Source organism: Somniosus microcephalus, chromosome 27, assembly GCF_052327205.1.
Source record: "Somniosus microcephalus isolate GS21.2 chromosome 27, FLI_Smic_1.0, whole genome shotgun sequence".
Classification (NCBI taxonomy): Eukaryota; Metazoa; Chordata; class Chondrichthyes; order Squaliformes; family Somniosidae; genus Somniosus; species Somniosus microcephalus.
The window spans coordinates 14,047,210-14,072,901 of record NC_141013.1 but is presented as its reverse complement, the minus strand read 5'-3'; the positions used below and the strand labels follow the sequence as shown (position 1 = coordinate 14,072,901).

The 25,692-nt window shown below is 46.0% G+C and overlaps 1 long non-coding RNA gene across 9 annotated transcripts in view; it reads left to right on the top strand.

Annotated features, from left to right (window-relative positions):
• Positions 1-16,855, top strand: part of LOC147099990 (uncharacterized) — a 191,672-nt gene extending 174,817 nt beyond the window's left edge. For 7 of the 9 annotated variants that reach the window (XR_015073791.1, XR_015073797.1, XR_015073792.1 and 4 more), the window contains one exon: positions 11,017-11,259. This is a non-coding gene — a long non-coding RNA (uncharacterized LOC147099990). Of the gene's footprint in view, positions 1-11,016; positions 11,260-16,381 lie in introns of those variants that run through there. The other 2 variants (XR_015073799.1, XR_015073795.1) reach the window with 2 other exon arrangements.
• Positions 16,856-25,692: the final 8,837 nt, after the last annotated feature.

Here is a 25,692-nt window from a genome sequence, read left to right as displayed (position 1 = left end):
TGTGTGTGTCTGTGTCTGTGTGTGTATGTCTATGTGTGTGTGTCTGTGTCTGTGTGTGTGTGCATCTGTGTGTGTCTGTGTCAGTCTGTGTGCCAGATGAGGACAGGAGTGGTTCAACTGATGCGCCGTGATGGTTGAATCACCTGCCAACACACTGTGTAGGCTTGCCCATGAAGAATGCCCACTTAGAGGAGGTACTGGAGGGTGGCCGGTATGGACAGCATTTCCAACTTCATTTTTATTTCAATGTACCTGAAAAATAAACGTATTAATATTGTGCGGGGGGTAAGACGGAAGGAATGAACTTGCATTTATAAAGCACCTTGTTCAGGATGTCTCAAAGGAAATCTCTTTCGACTTGAGGTCATTGTTGTTGTGTAGTCACACTCTGCAGCAGTTGTCTCTGTCTAGCATGGATTATGTAGGAAACCTGAAAAGAGGATGACCAGCCCCACGTTCCCTTAATTAATTTTAAAACGTAAAGGTTTATTTGAAACGATTTGCTGGGTTTCGATGGTCGTTTTCCCCAGGTGAAGCGGAAAGCCTCACAGCGCAGGACGCCACGGCGGTTGAGAAGAGTAGACGGAAAGGTGAGGTAAATCAGGAAGTAGCGATTAGTTGAGGCTACACTGGTGTTTTAAAAGCTTGCAGATTACAGGGGGAAGGGAGGACAGGGAAGGGAGAAATTCCACAGTCTTGAGGCCCTGGGAAAGAACGAGCGAGAGTAGGAGACAGTGCGATGAGTCTTAACTTTAAACGCAGTAAGAGCGATCCGAGACTGCAGTGAGCGCTGTGCCTGGGGGACCTGTTCCCACACTGTTATCCTGATTGTTTGAGATGTCAGTGGTGTGCTGCTATTTTTTGACCTTGTCTTAAACCGGTGCTTTTCATTTTCACTGGTGTGGAATGTCTTGCACAAGTGCTGAATTTCAACACAATTTACATCACGTCCTCCATTGTAAATCTTCCTTTTGTTGTCTGATACTTTTTCTTTTGCAAGAAGGCTGTGCCCCTTTAAGACAAACCTTCCTCTACGGACTATTTGTAATGGAATCACAAATGTGGTTTTATACTTGCGTTTAGAATGTTGCTAAGTTAACCAAGGATGCCTGGGCTCCGTTGCTGCTTACTGGGGAACGTTTAATAAATGAAAGAAGACAGGTGATATTTTACATGCCAGGACAATCCAGTTAACAAGTTCTAAAAGAATATGTCTCTTTAAGTGCAGGATGCTCTTCAAACTCTGCTTGAGCAGTACCGCGGCTTCTGGTTTGTGCTGAATGTAAAAAATTGACTAAGTACAATGTGGGGAAGGAGACAGCGTCTGAAATCGCTGCAAGTTGGTGCCCAGAATAATAGCCCGGTTATTTATGGTGTAGACCAGTCACGTAGGCACAGCCAATGTCGGGTCGGGGTGGGTGGGTGGGAATCGAGAGCCTCAATAGGCCTCCTAGAAATGGCCGCTGCCATCCAGTGCCTGACGATTTGAAAGCGCTTTTTTTTTTCTGCTTCATTGTTTTGCCGTCTTCGATTTTTGCAATAAACGTTAGTTACTTCGGAAGGTCTCATCATCACTCATTAGCAAAGCAGCCAACAAAACAAGAAAGCTGCTGCGTTAGAATCTCTTCCCCCGCCAGCCCATGGGAAACCTCCCCCACCCGACCCAGAGTTTATAAACAAGATGACGCACAATCACCATCGATGACTCGAATCATGAATTAGAACCGAACTCCGATTTCACCCGCGTTTCTGAATCGCTCCCTTTTTGTTCTCTCCTGGAATGCAGCCAGCACACGGCTGCAATGAGCTGGATTCTCCACAATGACCCACACATTACAGGGGAGATTCATTTATTTACCTAACTTCTCTCTTTTTTTCTCCTTCCGTAAATAGATGGCGGACATTTGTATAATTATTTACTCAGCACCACAGATCCGAAATTCTTCACCCCTCATTGCGCACCAATGAAATTCCAATTGCAGGATACCATTTTTTTCTCACTCAGGTGATAAGTGTATGATGCTGTTAAGTAACTCGAACTTAAAGCCCAGCTCCCCCACATCTAACACCATTGAACTTGTCCCTGTCAACTGAATCCAATATCTACAAATTCTTGACAAAGAGTTTGACTCGCAACGTTGACTCTATTTTCTCTCCACGGATGTTGCCTGGCCTGCTGAGTTTTTCCAGCATTTTCTGTTGTTATTTCGGATTTCCAGCATCCGCAGTATTTTGCTATCTACAAATTCTCTTTTGTTCTCTCCCAGCCTCCATACTGGCCTTTTAATCTATTTCATTTCCTGTGCTTCTTCAGTCTTGACAAAGGGTTTACCCGAAACATTGACTCTGTTTTCCCTCCGCGGATGTTGCCTGGCCTGCTGAGTTTTTCCAGCATTTTCTGTTGTTATTTCTACAAATCCTTTCTTCCATTCTGGCCCCGATTTTAACCTAACGCCCCCGGCAAAAACGATGTGTGTTCAGGCCGAGTGCCCAATTTACACCCCACCCGATTCTCGGCTCCTTTGGGGCATTTTATCTCACAAGGCCCAGCATAGCTCTGTTCTTTGTGTCCCGGGAAATGCCTGTGATTATTATTCCTCAGATGCAGCTGAAAATTTGGAATCGATATAAATATTTCCATTGTGTCAGCTGTGGCTCAGTGGGTAGCACCCTCGCCTCTGAGTCAGAAGGTTGTGGGTTCAAATCCCACTCCAGGGACTTGAGCACATAAAGATAGGCTGACACTCCAATGCTGTGCTGAGGGAGTGCTGCACTGTCAGAGTGTGCCGTCTTTCGGATGGGATGTTAAGCCGAGGCTCCGTCTGCTCTCTCAGGTGGACGTAAAAGATCCCATGGCACTATTTTGACGAAGAGCAGGGGGAGTTATCCCCAGTGTCCTGGGGCCAGTATTTATCCCTCAATCAACATAACAAAAACAGATGATCTGGTCATTATCACATTGCTGTTTGTGGGAGCTTGCTGTGCACAAATTGGCTGCTGCGTTTCCTACTTTACATCAGTGACTACACTCCAAAAGTGCTTAATTGGCTGTAAAGCGCTTTGGGACGTCTGGTGGTCATGAAAGGTGTTAAGTCTGTGTGTTCTAGTTATTGTTAATAAGGATCACTGCACACAGACCACAAGAGTAAATTCAACAGGTCTTTACTAGTCGGAGGTCAGGCTGAACTGCCCAATAAATCATTACACAGCACTTATATACCGGTGTGGTCACCACCGGTATTACAGTATACAGCAGCCAAGATAAAGTAGTGCATCTCTTAAAATAGTTCTCTTAAAGGTGGAACGGTTACACACACCACAATCCTCCCTTTTTAGCTTAACAGTATATATTCCCCATTAAACATAACATAATAACATATATACACAACTTCATGTAAAAACAGTTCACAGATTCAGTCTCTGAGGAGGCCTCCTGATCCGAGACGGATAACGCCTTTCAGGGGTCTCTGGTTCTCGTTGCTGGGGTGACTCATCTAGTTGATCCCCTATGGATAGGACATCATCATCAGGTATATTCACTTCTGAGGTAGATGCTTCAGGTTCACTAACTTCCTCCACGGTTGTCTCTGTCGTAACCATGGGCTCGACCCTTGTTCTCGATCCCACCAGTTGGTCAGCATGACGTCGCATTACATTTTCACCAACATCTACCGTGTACATCAGGGGTCCTTGTCTGGCCCGAATTGTTCCAGATTGCCATTTCTCGTTTTTATAGTCCCTGGCTAACACCGGTTGTCCTATTTCAAAACTCCGAGTGGGCTTGTTATTGATATGCTGGAACTGTTTGTTTTCGACTTCCCTCCGCACATTTGGTTTTAACAAGTCCAACCTGGACCACAACCTCCTGTTATAGAACATCATGGCAGGACTTTGGTTTGTTGTTGCATGGGTGGCGTTTCGATATGCCAGTAGGAAATTGTCCACCTTGTGTTGCAGTGGAATCTGATCTTCGCTCATGGCCTTTATTGCCTTTTTGAACGTCTGTACAAACCTCTCGGCCAGCCCATTCGTAGCTGGATGATATGGGGCAGAGGTATAATGTTTCACCCCATTCTTCTTCAGGAATTTCTGGAATTCCTCTGACACGAACTGTGGTCCGTTGTCTGAACATATTTGCTCTGGCAATCCATTTCTTGCAAATATCGTTCTTAGCACCGCGATCGTCTTCTCCGAGGTAGTGGTAGTCATTTTAATCACTTCTGGCCATTTAGAATGTGCGTCCACCGCAATTAAAAACATGGAATCCATGAACGGACCAGCAAAGTCAATATGTACACGTTGCCATGGGGTTGAAGGCCATTCCCATGGATGCAGCGGTGCAATTGGAGGTGCATTTTGGACTTTTTGGCACCCTGAGCAGCTTTTCGTCAGATCCTCTATCTGTTGGTCGATACCCGGCCACCACACATAAGCCCTAGCAAGGCTTTTCACCTTGACTCCCCCCAGATGACCTTCATGTAGTTCTTTTAGAACTCTCTCTCTTAACTTAGGAGGGATAATCACCCTTGTTCCATACATCAATGTTCCCTGACAGATGGACAGCTGTTCTCGTCTTGCTGAGAATGCCGGTAACAGTGGATCACCATGGGCTGGCCATCCCTTTACTGTCAATTCGTAGACCCGGGACAGTGTCGGGTCATTCCTAGTCTCCCTTTCAATATTTGCATTGGTGACAGGTAAACATTCGATGATGGTCGAGTGAAATAACTCCACCGGGTCAACCGTCGGTGCCTCCTCCTCAGTAGGTAGTGGCAGGCGCGACAGCCCATCAGCATTACCATGCTGCTTTGTACCTTTGAATTCTATCTGATATTGATGTGCCCCTAGGAAAAGGGACCATCTCTGGAGCCTCTGTGCTGTCATCACCGAAACACCCTTCATAGGGTTAAAAATGGATACCAACGGCTGGTGGTCTGTCAGCAGTGTAAACTTCTGGCCCTGCAGGTAATGATTAAACTTCTTTACTCCCCACACAAGGCTGAGAGCCTCCCTATCTATCTGAGCATAGTTGCGCTCAGCAGAGGTCAATGATCTGGATGCAAATGCGACTGGCCTTTCCAAGCCATTTGGCAACTTGTGTGAGAGTACTGCTCCAATACCATAAGGAGAAGCATCACAAGCTAAACGAATAGGTAGTGTTGGGTTGAAGTGAGCCAACACTTCCTCTGAGGTGATCAATGCCTTGCTTTTGCAAAAGGCCTTCTTACAGTCCTCGCTCCACTTCCATGGTACTTCTTTCTGCAAAAGAGCGTTCAGCGGGTGCAGCACCGTGGATAGATTTGGCAGAAACTTATGGTAATAGTTAATCAACCCTAGGAACGACCTCAACTGGGATACATTTTCCGGAGCGGGAGCCTTCACAACAGCTTCGATCTTGTCAGGTGACTTGTGCAGCCCCTCCTGGTCAATGACATGACCACAGTACGAGATCCGTTTCTGAAAGAACTCACATTTCTGGCGATTAACTCGAAGTCCATATTCCTTCAATCTGGTGAGCACCAGTTTCAAATTTGCAAGGTGTTCCTCATCGTCATCTCCTGTAATCAGGATATCGTCCAAGTAACATTGAGTGCTTGGAATTCCCTGTAATACCTGCTCCATGGCCCTCTGCCAAATTGCTGGAGCCGAAGCCACTCCAAAAACCAGTCTATTATATCGATACAAGCCTCTGTGCGTGTTGATTGTGAGATACTGGCGCGACTCTTCCTCAACTTCCATCTGTAAGTACGCTTGCGCCAGGTCTATCTTGGTGAAGTGTTTCCCGCCAGACAATGAAGCAAAGATATCCTCAATCCGCGGAAGCGGATATTGCACTGTGTGAAACACTGGATTAACCGTGATCTTGAAGTCTCCACAGATGCGGACCTTCCCCGGTTCCCCTGGCTTGTTACTCGATGAACGCTTCATGACGGGAACAATGGGCGTGGCCCACTCACTCCAGTCCACCTTAGACAGTACTCCTGAACGTTCTAGCCCTTCCAGCTCAGCTTCCACAGCAGGTCGTATCGCATAAGGTACCGGTCTGGCTTTGAAAAATTTGGGGTTTGCATGTTCTGCAATCTTGATTTTTGCCGTAATTCCTCTCAGTGTTCCCAGTCCCTGTTGGAACACCTCTTTAACCTCATCCAATATTCTGGACAATCGTTCAGGTTTGACATCTTTTTTTTTTCCGGAATCTACCGTTATTGCTTTTAGGGAGTGCCAGTCCATATTTATTTTCCTGATCCACTCCCGTCTCAGAAGTGGTGGACCTCCCTCAGGTAGTACATATAAGTCCATTCCTTGGTGTTCTTTGCCCTTGTGTACCACCTTGACTTTTATCTTTCCGATGGGGTATACTCTTTGCCCCGTGTATGTCTGCAATACTATCTCCGTATCCCATAGGGGAATATGTGTGAATAACCTTTTGTAATCTTGCTTATTCATGACCGTCAACGCCGATCCGGTGTTCAATTCCATCTTCACTTGGACTCCTGCTATCTGAAGTGTGACCCAGATAGTTTGTAGGTCAGCTTCCTTACTCACATTGTGAATTCTCAGACTACCCAGTTCCTTGCTGTTGGAGTCTGAATCCGAATTCTGTTCATCCGAACTCTTCTCAGCCACCTTATGTACCTTTCTGCACTTTTCCTGCGGTGACTTTTTGTTGCTGGTCTTCTTTCCTAACCGGCATACTTTAGCTATGTGACCAAGCTTGCCACATTTTCTACATTCCTGATTTTTAAACCAGCATTGGTTCTGATCGTGTGTTGTCTTTCCACAACGATAACATTTCGCTGTACCCAAAGCCATTTGATCTACGCTGAGTACCGCTGCCTTCAGCTGCATTTCCGCAGTGCCTCTCGCTGCAGCTTCGTGCGATGCTGCAATAGTGACAGCCTTATCAAGTGTAAGATCATTCTCTTCAAGCAGCCGCTTTTGTGTTCCTTCTTTCGACAATCCACACACGAATTTGTCTCTCAGTGCCTCTGTCAGTCTTTCCCCAAACTGACAGTATTTCGCTAGCTTACGCAGTTCAATTAAATACTCCGCGTTGCTTTCCTCTTTCAGTTGCGTTCTCGCATAAAATTTAAATCGTTCCGCTAACATCAGCGGTGTGGGGTTCAAATAATTTCTCAGGACAGCAACAATATTAGCGAAAGCCTGATCCGCCGGTTTAGCTGGTGATAGAAGATGCTTCAATAGCCCATATGTCTTCGCACCCATTGAGTTTAGTAAGGTTAGTGCTTTATCTTCCTCTGATATTTTATTTGCCTTACAATAAATCTCTATGCGTTCTACATACGTGGCCCAATCTTCAACATCGGGATCGAAATCGTTGATGTTACCACGCTTAGGCATCCTCGCAATCTTCTTGAGAAACAAAAAGAATTTTTTTTTTTTCAAAATGGCGGTTTCCCGCGCTTGTCTTCTTCCCCCGCCTACGAAAATGGCGGCTTCCCGCGTTTGCCTTTCTCCCCCGCTGGCTGTAATGGCGATTGCCGTATTGCTGCGTTCGCCCTCCCCAGCGGTTCTCAAATCGTGCCTCCCAGCCCCTCTTGCAGTCCGGTCCTTTCCCCCGGCTGCGGCTGAGTTCTCCGCGTTTTAAAATTTTTTTTTTATCCCGCGCCTCGCGGCCTCGGTAGCTGCCCGGCCTTTTTCCCCGGTCATGGTCGAGCTCTCTCTCGACGCTGTTGCATCTCCCAGCCCGCTTGCAGCCCGGTCTTTTACACCGGCTGCGTTTGCATTCACCGCGGCTCCCGTGCCTTACGCTGCCCCAGTCTCAGCGCCTCTGGCCCCGACTTCTGTCCGGCTCTTTTCCCCGGCCGTGGTCGAGTTCTCCGCCCTTATATCCTCCGTTTTTCCCTCCCCTACTTCACAGCCAACGTGGCCGACTTGCTGCTCGTCGCTGATCGGCTTACCCACCACCGTGATAGAAGGGATGATCACTGCCTGTTGCTGATGGAAGGCTTCGTGTCAGGATTCTTCCTTGCTCTTCAGACCCGAGTCTTTTCTCAGCAGGATGATGAGGGCGGATGCCTCTTCTCGACGCCCGTTAAACTGCCTTGGATATATCTCTGCCGCAGGGTAAGATCGTCATTGTCGCCACTGTTAAGTCTGTGTGTTCTAGTTATTGTTAATAAGAATCACTGCACACAGACCACAAGAGTAAATTCAACAGGTCTTTACTAGTCGGAGGTCAGGCTGAACTGCCCAATAAATCATTACACAGCACTTATATACCGGTGTGGTCACCACCGGTATTACAGTATACAGCAGCCAAGATAAAGTAGTGCATCTCTTAAAATAGTTCTCTTAAAGGTGGAACGGTTACATACACCACAAAAGGTGCTATATAAATGCAAAAGAAGCTAAAAGTAGATGAGTCTTGCTGTTGTCCATACCCTAGATTTTGATTTAAATTGCAGTGTCTGGGGGCGGGGGTGGTGGCAGATAACAAAGCATTTCATGCATGTTGTGGGCAGGGGTCTCCCGAAAGATTTTCCATGAGAGGGTCTAAAGGCTGTGTAAGCGTCTCCTGCAAAACATGAAATTCCATTGGGGATCATTTTAACCTAACGACCCTGCCAGCAATGGGGCGGGTTCCATCCAGACACCTGATTTGCACCACACCTGGAAATTGGGTGTAAGCTGGGCATCCAACCCAAACCCGCCCTGTTCTCGCCAGGGGAGGGGGTGTTAGCTTAAAACCAGGGCTCTTCTCTCAGCTGGAGGTGGGAATGCTAGATCTGGCTTCAGTTCCTCCAGGTTAGGGAAAGGAAAAATCGTCCGTGCTTCCCACTCCTGTTTGCTAACTAGTGAGTCCAGCTGGAATGTGTGCGTGTGTGGATAAGATGAGAGGATCAAACCTGGCTGAGGAGTCCTGACCCCTCCACACCCCCACCCCAAGCTCAAAAGAGCCTGTGAACACTCACTGTCTATGCTTGCATGTGAAGAATGGCCTCTTGAGCAAGGTACCTGTGGGACCGTACCCCAGCAAGAGTCTTCAGAGGAGAAAATTGGGGGGAAAGTAGAAATAAATACCTATGTTGGAAATTTCCTTGGTGGGGGGGGGGGGGGTTCTCGTGATCAATGACTGTAACTTTGGTGGAAGATTGGCGAAAACCCTGTTTATGCCACTAGTGGGAGAACTCAATAGAACAATCCCAGCGCTAATATTTTTAAAAATGATCGGTGTAGAAGCCTGTGACTTTGCAGTGCGTGTAATGCAGCAGCCTGTGACTGCAGCGCATGTAATGTAGCAGCCTGTGACTGCAGTGCATGTAATGCAGCAGTCTGCGACTCTGCAGCGTGTGTAATGCAGCAGTCTGCGACTCTGCAGCATGTGTAATGCAGCAGTCTGCGACTCTGCAGTGTGTGTAATGCAGCAGTCTGCGACTCTGCAGTGCGTGTAATGCAGCAGCCTGTGACTGCAGCGCATGTAATGTAGCAGCCTGTGACTGCAGTGCATGTAATGCAGCAGTCTGCGACTCTGCAGTGTGTGTAATGCAGCAGTCTGCGACTCTGCAGCGTGTGTAATGCAGCAGTCTGCGACTCTGCAGCGTGTGTAATGCAGCAGTCTGCGACTCTGCAGTGTGTGTAATGCAGCAGTCTGCGACTCTGCAGTGCATGTAATGCAGCAGTCTGCAACTGTAGCGCGTGCAATGCAGCAGCCTGCGACTCTGCAGCATGTGTAATGCAACAGCCTGCGACTGTAGCGCGTGCAATGCAGCAGCCTGCGACTCTGCAGCGCGCGTAATGCAGCAGCCTGCGACTAAGATATTTTTTTTAATAGCCCTTGTCCTAAAGTCTCATGGTGCACATTAACTGCTCCGCAGATATGTATCATTTTTTATATCAGGCTTTTATTTCAAACTCCCCCACCCCACCCCAGCTATCTTTCTTCCTCTCCTGATAGCATGCATGCTGGCCACCATTCAGTACCTTGCCCAAGTGACCATTCTTCCTAGATAGTGAGTGTCAGCAGGTTATTCAAGGTGCCACCTGAGCCTGGTCCTGTTCTCACTTGATGACCACGCAGACACACTTCTCTACAGAGGCCACTGAACCATGATCAGGAGCAGGAACCTTGTCTGATTTTTCTTTCTCGCCTTCCTAACTGAGGCCAATGGTAGCACATGTACTGATGGCCGAGTTAAAATCAGTACAGGCCAGGCATCAATTCTTGCAGTAACATCGCTTACTTATGTGCCATCGACAGAACTGGGAACCGCTGGTTATGTGTTAGGAGGATACACAGAAAGCTGTGCCCTCAGCTCCAGCACTGATCGAGCTGCAAGGCGCCTCGTGCTGCCTGCTGCACAGTACAGTTAGTGCTGCTCTTTTACACTTAGTGTGCCATCTGCTGCACAAGAGAGGAAAGTGAGGATCGTGTCATTCTACAGGCGTTCTCTTAAACTCCTCAATCAGTAGAATCCTCTCACTATCCTGTTTCACTCCTCTCATCAGTGACAGCACAGTTTTACTCACCTTATATCTTTCTAAAGCCTTTTAACAGACTGACTGAAATGGTCTTTGTTCACTGTCCAACACTTTCTACCTCTTTCCAGCAGTTTAAAATCTATTTACACATTATTAACAAATTAGCTGCCACTATCTAAGGCTAATTAACATAGCTGAATTGGAATCATAAAATGATACAGCACAGAAGGAGGCCATTTGGCCCATCGAGTCTGCGCCGGCTCTTTCGAAGAGCAATCCAGTTAATCCCACTCCCCCGCTCTTTCCCCATATCCCTGCAATTTTTTCTCCTTCAAGTATTTATCCAATTCCCTTTTGAAGGCTACTATTGAATCTGTATCCACCACCCTATCAGACAGCGCATTCCAAATCCTAACCACTTGTTGCATAAGAAAGCTTTCCCTCATATCGCCTTTGGTTCTTTTGCCAATCACCTTAAATTGTGCAATTCCTATCATTTGACTTTTTGGAGTTGCAAGGAAAACATTCACGGGATGCCAAAGATACTAACTTTTATATTCCTCTTGTTTACAGTCACAAGAAAGGAAGATTACCAAACTGAGACAGGGCTGAAACAAGTTTGAAACCGGAATGTGGGAAAATTCTGTCTGGAAGATTGTCGACCAGCCAGAAACATTGACTGATAACTGAACACCAGTCTTGAATCTCTACCCCAATTCTCCCTATTGATTTTCAATGGAACGACAGTGCTTTGTTTGATTTGTGATTTAAATTGTCTATGGCATCCAATAAAATTGTGTCTGTTGTCAATATCCATCAATGTTGTAGTCAAAGGTCATTCCAAGCTTCTTGCACACTCCCATCTTGCACAGTCCTGCTGGCCGCCCGAAATGAGCAAAGGCCTCATTTCAATAGAGAAATGAGGCTCCTGCACCCATTTCAGACTCGGGCTCCTAAATTTGCTAAGACTAGTTGGAGCCTGCGATGCTCAAGCTTCGACTAGTATTGTCGGGTCTTGAGCTGCCTAACCAGTGGTCCTTAAAGGGACCATCAGAGGCCGCTCAAAAAAAGGCCCCCAAAACTTTGCGAAACTTTTTTTGTGGAGTCAGAAGAAGCATGAGTGCTTTACCTGCCTCCATACAACAACTGCTGGCCACTGCCCGGACTTACCTGTGGGCCCTGGCACCAGCCGAAATTAGTTGGGTCCCAATAGGCAAGCTGCGTGCTGCCGGAAACGTGCCCGGTTTGGGGTGCTAACAAATTTAGGCCCCCATTGTTCCCCAGGACTTCAGAACTGTGAAACATCTCATTTCTCTCAATCTTCCATTCCTTCCAAAATTTATAAGCTTTAAAAACCCAAGCTTAGTGTCATTAACCCACTATATGATTCCCCTCCTCCTGCATTAGTCCTGTTCCCTTTCAATATTGATGGTGTCATGCACTGGCCTCTCAATAATAGGAAAGAGACTGCATGAAAAATATGGCAAATTAACATCAATTCAGTTTATGAAGTTAACTGGGTTTGAGTTGTCCATTAAGTGCTTTGTTTATCCAAATATGACCTTGTTGATTTAAGTTGGAGTTGACCTCTTCCTAATGCCAGTACAGAAGAGCGCTGTTGTTCTGGAAGAAAGCAAACGTTAGACATTTGTTATTAAAATTGTTGGAATTGAGCCCTCCTGTCATTCCTTGTCTGCTGAATGCTCTTTAGTCCTGGCCATCAGTATCACAGCAAATGTATTGTGGGTTTTTGTGCCAATTATGAATTGTGTATTGCGAGGGCAGCTTTGTGCGGAGGGCTGATGTCATTAGAGCTAGACTGAGACAGTCCAAACTGATTTCACTTATTAGCTGCCTGTATAGACTGGACTTTCACCCCAGGGCCAAAGGTGAATGGGAACAGTTCGAGTGCACTGTGGCATCCATCAAATAGTTTTCATTCCATCTGTCATTTCATTTCACCACGATTCTCATGTGGGGGGGAAGCAGAAAAAGAGCAGGGGGTAAAAACATAAAAGATAAATGGGGACTTGCCAGAATTCTGAATTGTCAAGGGTCTGAGTGAGTATAATGAGGGAACATAGGAATAGGAGACCATTCAGCCCGTCAAGCCTGCTCTGCCATTTTGTTAGTCATTACAACTCTAACTTTTTAATCCTAGTTTTTCAAATCCCTTAATACTCTTACTTTCCAAGTAAGTATCTGCATCCCTTTTAAAGATCTCAAATGGCTTTGCATTTATGGCCTTCTGAAGCAGTCTATGTCACATTCTCACAAACGTTTGTGTGAATAAATCTTTTCTGGATTTGCCTTAACCGGCTTTGTTTAAATTTTAAGATTGTCCCCTTATTCTTGATTGCCTCAGCTAGAGGGAAGTCATTTCCTAAATACCCTTCATTATTTTAAGTACCTCCATCAGATCACCTTTAAACCTCCTCATCTCCAAGGAATGTAACCCAAGTTTGCCCAGTCTTTAATTGCTGCTCAGTCCCTTCACCTCAAGGTATCATCCTGGTGAATCGTCACAGGGCTTTCTCCAAGACCTGTGTATCCTTCCTAAAGTGGGACACCCAAACTGCATCTATTATTCCAGGTGAGGTGGGTGGGGGGAGCTGTGTTGCAATGCTATAGATTCTGAGGCGATCTAATTGTCAGGTAGCCATCCCTCATCAGTCAGTGATTCAGGAGCTTCTGGGAAAAATAAACTACCGTGAATAAACGCATGACAGAAGTGCCACACGTGCAGTGCAATTTTCAGTAAATCGCCTCCTCTTGCCACTTATCCTGTCATAATCTTGCTCGTCTCTTCTTTAAACTCAGCATCACCAGAATAGGCACTAATCAGGTATCTACTCAAGTGCCCTCAGCTGCAATACTTAAAAGAAAAGGACAACCAACATTGAACAACGTTCCCAGCCAGGCGAAGAACTCCAGGGTGCAATGCAGCGGGAATCAATTCCAAATCATTATTTCTTTCTGTAAATGCCCCTTCTTTTTTATAATAAAAATAAAAAGATTTACATTACACAGTGACAAACTATACAGAAGAAAGCCTGCTCACAATCCCTAAATGTGACAGTTTTATTGGAGTTGCACATTTTTACTGGCAACCTATTCCTTGCTCTATAGATTTTACTGCTCCTCCCTCCCGTATTGTTCAATTAGGCAGACGCTTTTGTGGGTTCTCTGTGTCAATGGTGAAATATGTGAAGAAACTCAGGCTCTCTAAATCACTCCCAGATTCCTTCAAGTTTCAATAAAATCTTGTGGAACTTGTGCCAAAAACAATTTTATTAATTCCTCCTTAGATTCAATGCAATGTAGTCCTGTTGTATGTGGGCTCTCTTACTGTGTGAGGATGTTTCACTGTTTCTAAGTCTTTATCATTGGAAAAAAAGATGAGGTTCCTTCTTTGGCTATTTTGATGACTAAAAAGAGGGACTAATGTAATAAGAAATTAATTTTAATCCCACCATCGTGTGCCTATTTACTTTTACTTTGACTGTTGTGTTCATCAACGTAAAGGATGTCCGTACTGTGCTGAGGAATGGGACATTTTCTGTATCAGGCAACCACTTCCAGATCAGGTCCAACATGATTAGATGCTCCCACTACACTGTCCCTTCAAGTACGCCCAGGTCAGGTATAGCACAAGTTAGATGCAGAATAAAGCCCCTTCTATTTTGCCTTAGTAATGTGCCTTAACCCCAGTCCCAAGAGCAGCCTCCTACTGTGACATTTTTCAATTTCCCACGCCACTAACCCTGTTGTCGCTGAGTGAGATTGCCTAACCTGCCAAATTACAAGGTGGTTGTGTGCAGTAGGCACTCAGCTACTAGGAATTGGATTAATACTGCTTACACCCATTGCATTGAAGACGCTTACAGCCCATATAGAACAGAGACTGCCATGCTACCAGTCTGGGCTGCAATTGAACTCAGGATCTAGAAGTGAAATGCGATTTATTTTTCTGAGGAACCTCTTGGGTAGTTTCTCGCTCATTATCAAAGTAATTTTTATTGCCATTTTTCTTCAGTTATATTACATTTGTAGCATGCAATGTATAAGGCATGGTACTCATGGCAAACTGTGGTGATGAGTAGGTTTTGTTGAGTGGCTTGTGTTGAGGATGGCCAGGGAACTGACTCCAGCTGATAGCTGTGGTGCTATTGTGTGTTGCTGTGCTCACTTGCTGAGACAGTGCCTGGTGTTTTGCTTGAGCAAGTAGGGCTTTGATAGTTGGCTTTTTCTAGAGGAGATGGTGGGGCTTGAAACCATGGCATTGCACGCCTCTTGTAACTCCCTGACAATGGAGCTATCAAATCCTCCAGGGCTTTTCAAGATGAGGTCCATCTCTTTCAAGTTGAGACCTTTGAGTACCTGCAAATTAAATATTTCCTAACTGCCTAAATGAACTAGGCCAGAGTAATACATTCATTCACGGTCCACAAATCTTCTTCCTAACCAACAAAGCCTCAGCAAAACTCATCTTGAAGATATGTGGAGTTAGCCTGAGAGAGAGCTGGATCGAACCCTAGGTGAGAATGGGATCTCGCCTAGAGGCAGAGAGTTATAGAGCATAGAAAGAGGCCCTTCGGCCCATCGTGTCCGCGCCAGCCATAAAGCCCTGTCTATTCTAATCCCATTTTCCAGCACTTGGTCCGTAGTCTTGTATGCTATGGCGTTTCAAGTGCTCATCTAAATGCTTTTTGAATGTTGTGAGGGTTCCTGCCTCTACCACCCTTTCAGGCAGTGAGTTCCAGATTCCAACCACCCTCTGGGTGAAAAAGTTTTTCCTCAATTCCCCTCTAAACCTCCTGCCCCTTACCTTGAAACTATGCCTACATTGGTGGCATGGAGGTTTCTTCTCTTCTCTCTGAGATTTTGATCCCATTCTTGAGGCAGCGGATATAGTCACAGCTGGAATGTGCTCTAACTTACCTGGAAAAAATGGCCTAAGCTCATTTTTAACTATACTTAGGGACAGATAGAAATGGCTAGGGGACTGGGTGCTTCTGCAATGGATTAGCACAATGTCCTTTCACGTGTAGGGTGAATAGAGAGAAACTGTTTCCACTGGCTGGAGGGTCAGTACCCAGAGGATACAGATTTAAGATAATTCGCAAGAGCAGAAGAGAGAAGATGAAGAGAAATTTATGTAAACAGCAAGCTGGAATGCAGTGCCTGAAAGGATGGTGGAAGCAGATTCAATAATAACTTTCAAAAGGAAACTGGATACATCCTTGAAAGGTAAAACTTTTGAGGGCAGTGGGGAAAGAGCGGGGGAGTGGGACTAATTGGAAATCTCTTTCAAAGAGCTGGCCACAGGCACGATGGGCCAAATGGCCTCCTTCTGTGCGATAAGATTCTATGATTCTAGTTTGGCATTAATTGGCAGATTCATTCAAACAGGCCACAGGAAGACTGGTGCAGTCGGAAGTGTGTTTCTGATGTTGGAGCTTAGGCACATTGTTGGAGTAGGGCAGAGGAAGCTTTACTCTATTACCTAAATACTGCTGTACAGGACCTAGGATTATCCTTTGCTGACACCAGTTGCCTGAAATTGAAGAGTGCTCCATTAATATACCTCTCTTTGAGCATAAAATTCGCAAGTTTAAAAAAAAGTCTGACAAGAAAGCTCGTAGGGTCCATACATCTCTTCGTTTGAGTGGAAATCAAGTAATCATGGCCTAAAGAGATATAAAAGACTCAGCCTATAGCCATGCCGCACAGACCTGACAACAGGGAACAGTGACCTGGAAACTGGTACGTCGGCCTAAACTGTCCCCCCTGGCAACGTGCCAGCCACAATTACATGTAGTCCATTGTAATCCCTGAGTTAAAATGACAGATTGAAAACAAATCCTGTACTATTTTTTCTTCCTTTATTTCCCGGGCTTGACTCCTCAATGCATCAATGAAGATTTCTTCATTTCAGCCCGAACAATGGACTTTCTCACAGTGGTATGATGACATCATTCCTCAATTGGAGAGCTGCGGACGCATAATACAGGGGATCGTGGGAACGACGCACTTCCATTTAAAGCTGGGGACACTGGACAGTGAGGCTGAGCCAAAACAATCGTACTTCAAAGAAGGACAATCATAGAGAAATAAAATTGCAGCAGCACAGTTCCGCAAGCAGTTTGTATGTAAAGCTGACGGTTCATTTTCTGGAAAATGGCTCGGCGCAGAATTCCATTTGAATGCTTCATAACACAAGTGCATTCTTCCTTCCCCTTTAACCCTTTCTCAGGCGCAGCCCTGCATTTGAACACAGCCAGGATCCCCCTTCGCGCTTGCACCTCGCACTGTTGTGGCTGGAGTCCATTTTCTTTTTTGCCTGCTGCTCGTCACCCGCTGAACTAAGAAATGTGAGTGGGCACCACCAGTAACACTGACGAGGCACCATGATATACAGCAACTGCTGCCAAAATAGACACACCAATGTTATCACAATGTGATTAGCACAGTTTTATTTTTAAGGTTGTAAGATTAAGAGCTTTTAAAAAAAAAAAAGGCAAATGTAAAGAAGTCATACAGGATTTGCTCTGCCTTTTGCATATAATGTGAACACTTTACATTGAATAATACGTCCATGCAGTGCAGAGGATGGCTCAGTTGATAAGTGCTGAACTTTTTAAACCAAGGAGCTCCTATACCCACCCTCCGATCTGTCCAGAGTTAGCAATCTCAACTGGAGTCGGGGTTAGGGAAGGGTCTAAAATCAGACAGGGTTCCTGCCCCTGGTCACTATCCAGTGACACCTGCCCATAGTGCACACGTGGGGAAAGGATAGGGCTCAACTGTGATGCCCCCAGGGTGAAGTAACTATTGATATTCACTGTCAAGGTTCACTCATGAACGCCACTAGGGTGAACCGTACCCCAGAAAGTCAACTCCTGGGGAGGGGTGGAGAGTGAATCATAGACTATTACAGTGCAGAGACATGTCTTTTTAGCCCATCAAGTCTGCATTGGTATTTTTCTTCACAAGTCTCCCAGCCGAATCTCACACTCCTGCTCGCTCTCTATCCCCTTAGATATTCCTCAATAACTATGTAATTCTCTTATAAAAGAATGTATAGATTCTGCTTCAACATTGATTTGTCACAGAGAATTCAATATTCTAACTAACCTCTGCATTAAGAATTTTTATCGATTGCTTTTATATCCGTCCCAAAACTGCACACAATAACTAAGGTTTTGTAGCTTGCTGCTTTGGTGTTCTGTGGCTCAGTGGGTAGCACACTTGTCTCTGTGTCAGAAGGTTGTGGGTTTAAGTTCCACTCCAGGGACTTGAGCACATAAAGCTAGGCTGACCCTCCAGTGCTAGTGCTGAGGGAGTGCCGCACTGTCGGAGGTGCCGTCTTTTGGATGAGACGTTAAACCGAGGCCCCGTCTGCTCTCTCAGGTGGACGTAAAAGATCCCATGCACTATTTTGATGAAGAGCAGGGGAGTTATCCCCGGTGTCCTGGGCCAATATTTATCCCTCAATCAACATCACAAAAACAGATTATCTGGTCACTATCACATTGCTGTTTGTGGGAACTTGCTGTGCGCAAATTGGCTGCCGCGTTTCCTACATTACAACAGTGACTACACATCAGAAAAAGTACTTCATTGGCTGTAAAGCGCTTTGAGACGTCCGGTGGTCGTGAAAGGCGCTATACAAATGCAAGTCTTTCTTTTTCTTTTTCTAGCAGACGGACTTTTATTTCCCCGCGTTCTTTGGGCAGGCGGTGGGCGGAGCGATTGCACTGCTCGCATGGTGAAAGCCTGCTGAAGGCCCGAACCATGTTTCGCGGCCGGGCCTCATTAAAATAATATTGGCGAGCTGCCAGGACCGAACGAGCACGGATAGATTGCTCACTGATCGGGGGGGGGGGGGGGGGGGGTGGGATGGAAAATCCGGCAGCTCCTCTGCGGAGGTAAGCCAAAGGTGGGTCCTTACAGGGTAAAGTGGGGGGGGGCCACATGGAAGGACTGGCAGTGGGTGGGAAGATTGTTGTGGAACCAAGAAAAATCATCGGAAAAAGATAATGGCCCAGAAATTTGTGTCGGGGGCTTCCCGCGGGTGCAAGCCCCCGACCTACACTTACCTAACGCGCCGGCCGTTGAAGCCTGGGCCTGCGTGGATTTCCTGTCTGTGGCCCGGTCCCGCTCCCGGCGCGCTGTGCTTGCGTGACCCAGCAGCGTACTTAGTGCGATGCGTCGGCTGGGATCACGTGAGCACTGGGCAACCAATCGGAGGATGCAAAAGTTCATTCATGAGTTTGACAGTAAGAACTGTCAAACTCATGAAAACTCCGGGCGCCCAAAACAGTACTTAAACTTGAAATAAAATTTAAAAAAACATCACACTATGTAAATGAACTATAAATAACTTTAAATAACTGTTTTAAACAATAAATTAAATTTTTGAAAAAAATAATTTCATAAAAAAATCGGGGCTAAAAATACACTTACCTTATTGAAAAGTCTTTAAAAATATTAAACCTGTGGAAAAAAAATACTAATTCTAATTATTAGACCACTTACCTTTTAAAATTAAGTCCTTACGTCTGCTTTTTTCAAGTGTAAAAGGTGGAGGCCTTCACGCACGGGCAAACCTGGAAAAAAAAAGGAAGTTCAACGCGCACGCGCAGACTCCTGCGCGCACGCGTTCGACCTCTGAACCCCTTGGTTCAGAGGATCGGAAATGCCGGTTTCCCGCGCATGCGTAGTGCATGCAAGATTCCGGCACTTCCATCGGGTCCACGCATAAGTACTCCATCCGTACTCACGCGTTGGGACCCGAATTTCTGGGCCATTAAACAATAGTTTTGGAGCAGCCTTCTGAGGTTCCTTTATGGACCATTTTTTTCCGACACTCAAAGCTCAGTTCCTCTGGGCGTAGGATCCATATTTAAACATTTTACTGAGTGCCCATATGTTTTGGGTAGAAACATTGATCACCTATTTTGAGGCTTACTCAAAAATTGAGTCACGTAGACCTCAGTAGATATTGAAAAAATCCACGATCCCATTCACACTGAAAATAGGGACAGTCAGCAGACAACAGTCACCCCCCCACCCCCCAATGCCTCTACATTCGTTCCAGATCTAAGCTCTGTTAAACATGACCCAGGAAGGCTTTGTCTTACTCAAAGGTGCCAAAAGTGGAAAAAAAAATCTTTCTCTTCCCAAAATAACAGGGCAGCTTCATGTGATTACATTTCTAGTTAAGCATCTCGACAGACCTTAAATTGAACCGAAGCGATGATCTCACTACGTTGCTGAGGTGTGTTAATCTTGTTTTCTTTGACACACCTACGAATGCCACCCACACCTCAATCTTTCCTATTCACTGCTTGACAAACATATCTGTCCATTCTTTAACTCCTTACTGTGTTTCTATTTTCAGTCTGCCCAATGCTTTCCCTCTTAGTTCTATACATAATTTCCTTTTAAGAAACAGGGCCGAAGAGACTCACATCGATATCCTTCTTATTCTATTATTTTTGTTCCTTGTACCCAGAGCAATGTGAATTGAGCGTGAGTTTGATGTAAAATCTCACTCCAGGGGTCCATAAGTATAAGATAAATCCAATAGGGAATTCAGGAGAAACTCCTTTGCCCAAAGACCAGTAAGAATGTGTACCACAAGGAGTATCTGAGGCAAACAGTATAGATAGAAGCTAGATAAATATATGAGAAAGCATTTATATAGTGCCTTGCATGACCTCAGGATGTCCCAAATTACTTTACAACTAATGAAATACTTTTGGAGTATAGTCACTGTTGTAATGTCGAAAACGTGGCAGCCAATTTGCCCACAGCAAGCTCTCACAAACAGCAATGCGATAATGACCAGATAATCTGTTTTTAGTGATGTTGATTGAGGGATAAATATTGGCCAGGACACTGGGGAGAACACCCCTGCTCTTCTTCAAAATAGTGCCATGGGGTATTTTACGTCCACCTGAGAGAGCAGATGGGGTCTCAGTTTAGCATCCCATCTGAAAGATGGCACCTCCGACAGTGCAGTACTGAGGGGGTTCTCTCTCAGGTAGACATAAAAGGTCCCATGGGCAGTCATCAGATAACATTCACTCCCTCAGTACTACACGAGTGCCAGCCTAGATTTTTGTGCTCATGTCTCTGGAGTGGGACTTAAACCCACACCCTTCTGACAATGGCCGTGATTTTGCCGGCACACAGAGGGCGGGTTTGGAGGCGGGTCAGCGGTTAAAGTCGTTTTGCTTGACGGCGGGTTCCGAACTCGCCGTCATCCCGCCTCCACACAATCTTCCCAAGTGTCGGGTCCCCGATTTGCGAATGGACCCGACACCTAGCGGTGGGAAACAGATTAAAGGCAATTAACTGCCTATTAACAGGTTTTTGTGAGCAATTTTCAGGGTCTTTTTCGATTTTCCAGCTTCTGGGTCTGGTTTTATGGCGTCCGGACAACACGCCAGGTAAGTGTGACGTGTTGTGAGTCTGGTCTGATGTTTGTGAAAAGATGACAGCTGCAGAAGTGGTGTCAAGGATGCCATGTTGCACATGGTGAGTTTCAGATCAAAGAAAATGTTGGTTGCTGCATTTTTAATACATATACAGATTTCTTTAGCTTACAAGTTTTTAAATCCAACTGTAAGTCCAGTGCCACCTCATTGGGAGAACCTCTCTCACCAATGACAGATCGCTTCTGTCATCTCACCTGCAGCTGCCATCTATTCCAGCAACATCGGAGCCAATGAAACAATCAGACCTTGGTCCTCCGAATCCTTCCACAATCATCCCCAACACCAACATCACCAACCTTCACCACCATCACCTGATGCTGCACTGGACACAGGGCATCAGCCCCTGACAACATTGCTGGCCGGGAGGCCAGCGATGGCATCACCATGGACAGACTTTCTCCACTTGATGCTGTAAACCCTGGCTGCCACATGATGCGCCAGCTTGACACCATCCCACACCAGCACCGTGAAGCATCCCTTTAATGTCCAAGCCATTCCATGCACACACATCACTGTAGCGGAGAAGGGGGGGGGGGGGGGTGCGGGGGAGTTATGACTGAACAATCACTGGAACTCAGTAAGACACTTCTCAATGTGCGCTCAGATCTGTCCAATAAGGGGCACTTTTTGAAAAAGAGATTTCACCGTTTGACAACACATTACCAGAAACTTCACATGGACATTGGCTAAACCTCTCAAGTGCCTACCCTTGTGTGTTGTTAGTTGATATGCTTGCAGTAGAATGAGGGTGAGTGTGAGGGGTGGCTAGTGAGATGGGGAAGTGATAAAGTACCTAGAGAGGGTTGGGTGGAGGTGCAAGGTAAGTTGGTGTCCTGGGGAGGTCCCTTCTGCCCTTGGAAGGGAAGAGAACCTCCCTGTGTGCTTTGACTCCCCCCCCCATAAGCATATGGAGGGAGTCATTGGAGAGCCTGGGTGCAAGAGTTCACCTTTGTGCAGTGATTGTCAGTGTTTTCAGCACCTCAATGCTGTCAAACACTGAAAAATCAACTGTAAAAATAAAACTGTGCACGGTCCCTTTAAGGAAACCAGCAGATGACACGTCATCAAATGACATCATCAGACCCGCTTCTTGTTAATTGGTCGGTAAGCCCACAATCAAGGCCAATCAAGGGAAAATCACATCTGCAGAGCGGAGGCAGCTGGGGGCGGGACTGGAACCCAGAAACCAGCTGACCCATCCCCATCCCGACACCAATGAGAAAATCGTGCCCTCAGAATTGAAAGTGCTACCCACTGAGCCACGGCTGACACATGAGGGAGAAAGGAACAGAAGGTTATGCTGATAGAGTTAGATGAAGAGGGGTGGGAGGAGGCTCGTGTGGAGCATAAACACTGGCACAGACCAGTTGGGCTGAATGGCCTGTTTCTGTGCTGTACATTTGATGTAATTCTATGTAATTTGGCTGCATTGGTACCATTTTGAGACTCACTAAGTGCCTCCAAGCTGAAGCAATACTGTGCCAGTTCCAGTACAGCAGTTGAAGCCCACATAGTGCTGCGGAATAAAAGCACCGAAATTCCTTGCAGGTTGCGCCAGTCTTCTGCCATAACTCCAGCGTAAACCAGCGGAACCCTTTGGAAACCAGCGGTTGCACTTCTGCCGATTCTAGCACTTTCCAACTTGCCTGGTAAGGGGCTGAGCCTCGCTCGCAGAGCCAGGGGTGGAGACTCCTAATGCCAGCGGTTGATTGTGCGGCGTGCCCACACAGTTAACGCCTCCAAACGAGCGTCATTTTGCAACATATACAAACTTCACACCCATCCCTGGAGGCGAAAGACATGGGGGTCATTTTCAACTTGCCACCAAGTGTTTCCAAGTGTTTCCTGCTCCATTGGCTCAAGTTGCGACCTGGCATTTCTGTGGAGGTTGGTACGTCGAGTGAGTCAGAAGGGAGTGTACCTGCTTCAACCCCGGTGAATGTGGACCACACCGGGAAGTGGATCCTGGATCCCTGAAAGGATTGGCTCCCCTCATGGGGAAGCGGGACTGGATAACACCACACCCCCTCCAACCCCCTCCACCAACCCCCCCCCCCCCCCAACAGTGGGTGACATCAAAGTTTCCAGCCACATGGAGCAAGTAGGCACCAGCAATGCACCTATCACATGGCACTTGTGCATCCATGCTCCAGCGGGATCACCACTGGTGGGCACAATCCCAGAGTGAATGGCTGGATCATATCTGGAGAAATGTCAGGCTCATAATAGGCATCACAACATTGCTGCTCTAGTATTGTGAAACACTTGGAATGCCGTTGCTTTTATTGGCGGGCCATCCACAACACTAGTTCTATGCGCGGGTGGCAAGTTGAAAATTACCCCCATGTCTCTCGCCTCCAGGGATGGGTGTGAAGTTTGTCTATGTTCCAAAATGATGCTTGTGTGGAGGCGTTAATTGTGTGGGCACTCTGCACGATCAACCGTTTCAACTGTTCAAACATCCCAAGAGGTAGGCAAGACAATACTTTGCTGAACTGATTCTAGGGCCAGGCATTAGGGTTCTGAAAGGGAATCCTCCCCCTCTGCTAATTGCAATATAATCTCTGCAATTGAAGGGATGCACAATTGGAATAATTGTTCATGAAATAAAACCAAAAATGAAGGATGCAAAACAGGTTCTCCAAGTGTTCCAGGAAGGCCCCAGTATCAACTTCTGGTCATTGCTGAGTTAGTCAATCTCTGCTTATGAAACGGCATGGGGTAGTTCAATTGGCCTGAGTGTCCTGGCCCAAAGAGGACAAAATAATTGGACAGCAACTAGCTGCAGGAGCCCAAGTTTCATTTTAACTTCCCTAACCTGCACAATTGAACCAATTGTATTGCCGACAACTAACTCAGCATATTGAACCTAAGAATCCAGACCTGTATGGCTCTGTACCACACTGACCAGTGGATTTATAATCCGAGCCATGGGAGAGTTTCCACCTTCTCTTCAACAGGTTATCTAAGATCTTTCGGTGTCTTATCTTTCAGTCAACCCGTGTTCAGTGCCACTTTTCCTTTGCCCTTCATCCATTTACACCTTATAAGGTTCAGTGCCTAAAAAAAAAATCACAAAAATAAACTAGAAATGTGTTGCACGCCGTGAGTAGTGAAGCAATGAAAGTAATGGATGATGTTCCCAGTACCAGCTCCAATCCTGTGTTATGGAGTTGCACTGGTTCATTGCACTGAGGTTGGCTTTACATTAGTGCATAAAAACAAGACTCATTTATATTCTGAATGGAGGAATCTCAAATTTTGCATTAAGAGTGAGTAAGAGAAACACAGATGGTTTGAAGCAGGGCTAAAAACAATAGGCAAAAGGCACTAGGTGTAATAAAAATGACCCCAATTATTTTTGATTGGCTGACCTCTGCCCTCTCTGTGATTAGTTGACTCCATGGAAATTAGAACTAGCCAATCAGAAACGTACATAATTAATGACTTGGTATGATAATCCCGTGATGATTAGCCTCCCGCCACCACCCCCACCTAAAATATATGAGAGGGAGAGACGACAAAAAACAGAGAAAATGAAGTATATGACAAGATTCAGGGGTTTAGTTACCAGGAGATACAAGAAGGTCAAGCAACAAAATGTTCACCACATAAAGAAACCAGGAGCACAGGTTGACAGAGAGCGGGCCAGTGCTGGGGCCATTGCAAGGCGAGCGAGGGGGGCCATTCACTGCCTGCTCTTTTCTCACTAATTGTCGAACACTTAAAGTTGTTAATTGCTTTCCAAAAAAAAAATTGCTCAGGCATCTGGTAAATGAGCAAATGCATGAGGTGTGAAACTTGTGACTTCCTTGACTTTTTTTTTGCCCTTCCCCCCCCCCCAATTTTGCTCCCTCCTCTGCTGAAGGCACTGTCACCTGCTAGGGTGCAGTTTCACCGGTGCTGCCACCCTTCTGCAACTTTGCCCAACTGGCCGTTCTTCATGTGTGAGCCAAGAGAGAGTGGCGACAAGCAATTCAACTGCAATGGGCATCACAGTCGCTCCCAATCTTGTGTTTAGCCAAAGTCCACACATTGACTTTCCAGCAAGAGTCACTGGGGTAGTGATCAGGAATGGGAACCCTGGCTGATTTTCCTCTCTCTAGCCCAGGTTGCTTGTAGGAATCTAACTGTCACCACAATTGAGATCATTTAAAGAAAGAAAGAATTTCTGTTTATACTGTGTCTTTCACGTTCTCATACACCCCAAGTGCTCCACAGCCGATTATTACTTTAGAAGTACAATCACTCTTGTGTAGTCAAACATGGCTAAGAACTTGCGCACAGCAAGGTAATTCAAACAGCAATGAGATGAATAACCAGTTAATCTGTTATGGTAGCGTTGGTTGAAATATAAATGTTGCCAAGACATTAAGAGTACCCAACCCCTGCCTTACTAACTCAGCACAGACTGGTGATTGAACTGGGGACCTTCCAAGTCTCTATGGCTTGGAACATAGAAACATAGGAATAGGAGTAGGCCTGTTCCACCATTCAATTAGATCATGGCTGATCTGTAACTCAACCCCCTTTAACCACCTTTGCTGCACATCCCTTGATACCCTCACCCAACAAATATCTATTGACTCAGTCTTGAAAGTTTTAACTGACCCAGCACCAACAACCTTTTGGGGAGTGAATTCCAGATTTACAATAATTCTAAAGATTATGCCCCCTTATTCTTGACACCCTCCACCAGAGGAAGTAGTTTCTGTTTGTCAGCCCTACTGAATCCTTTTAT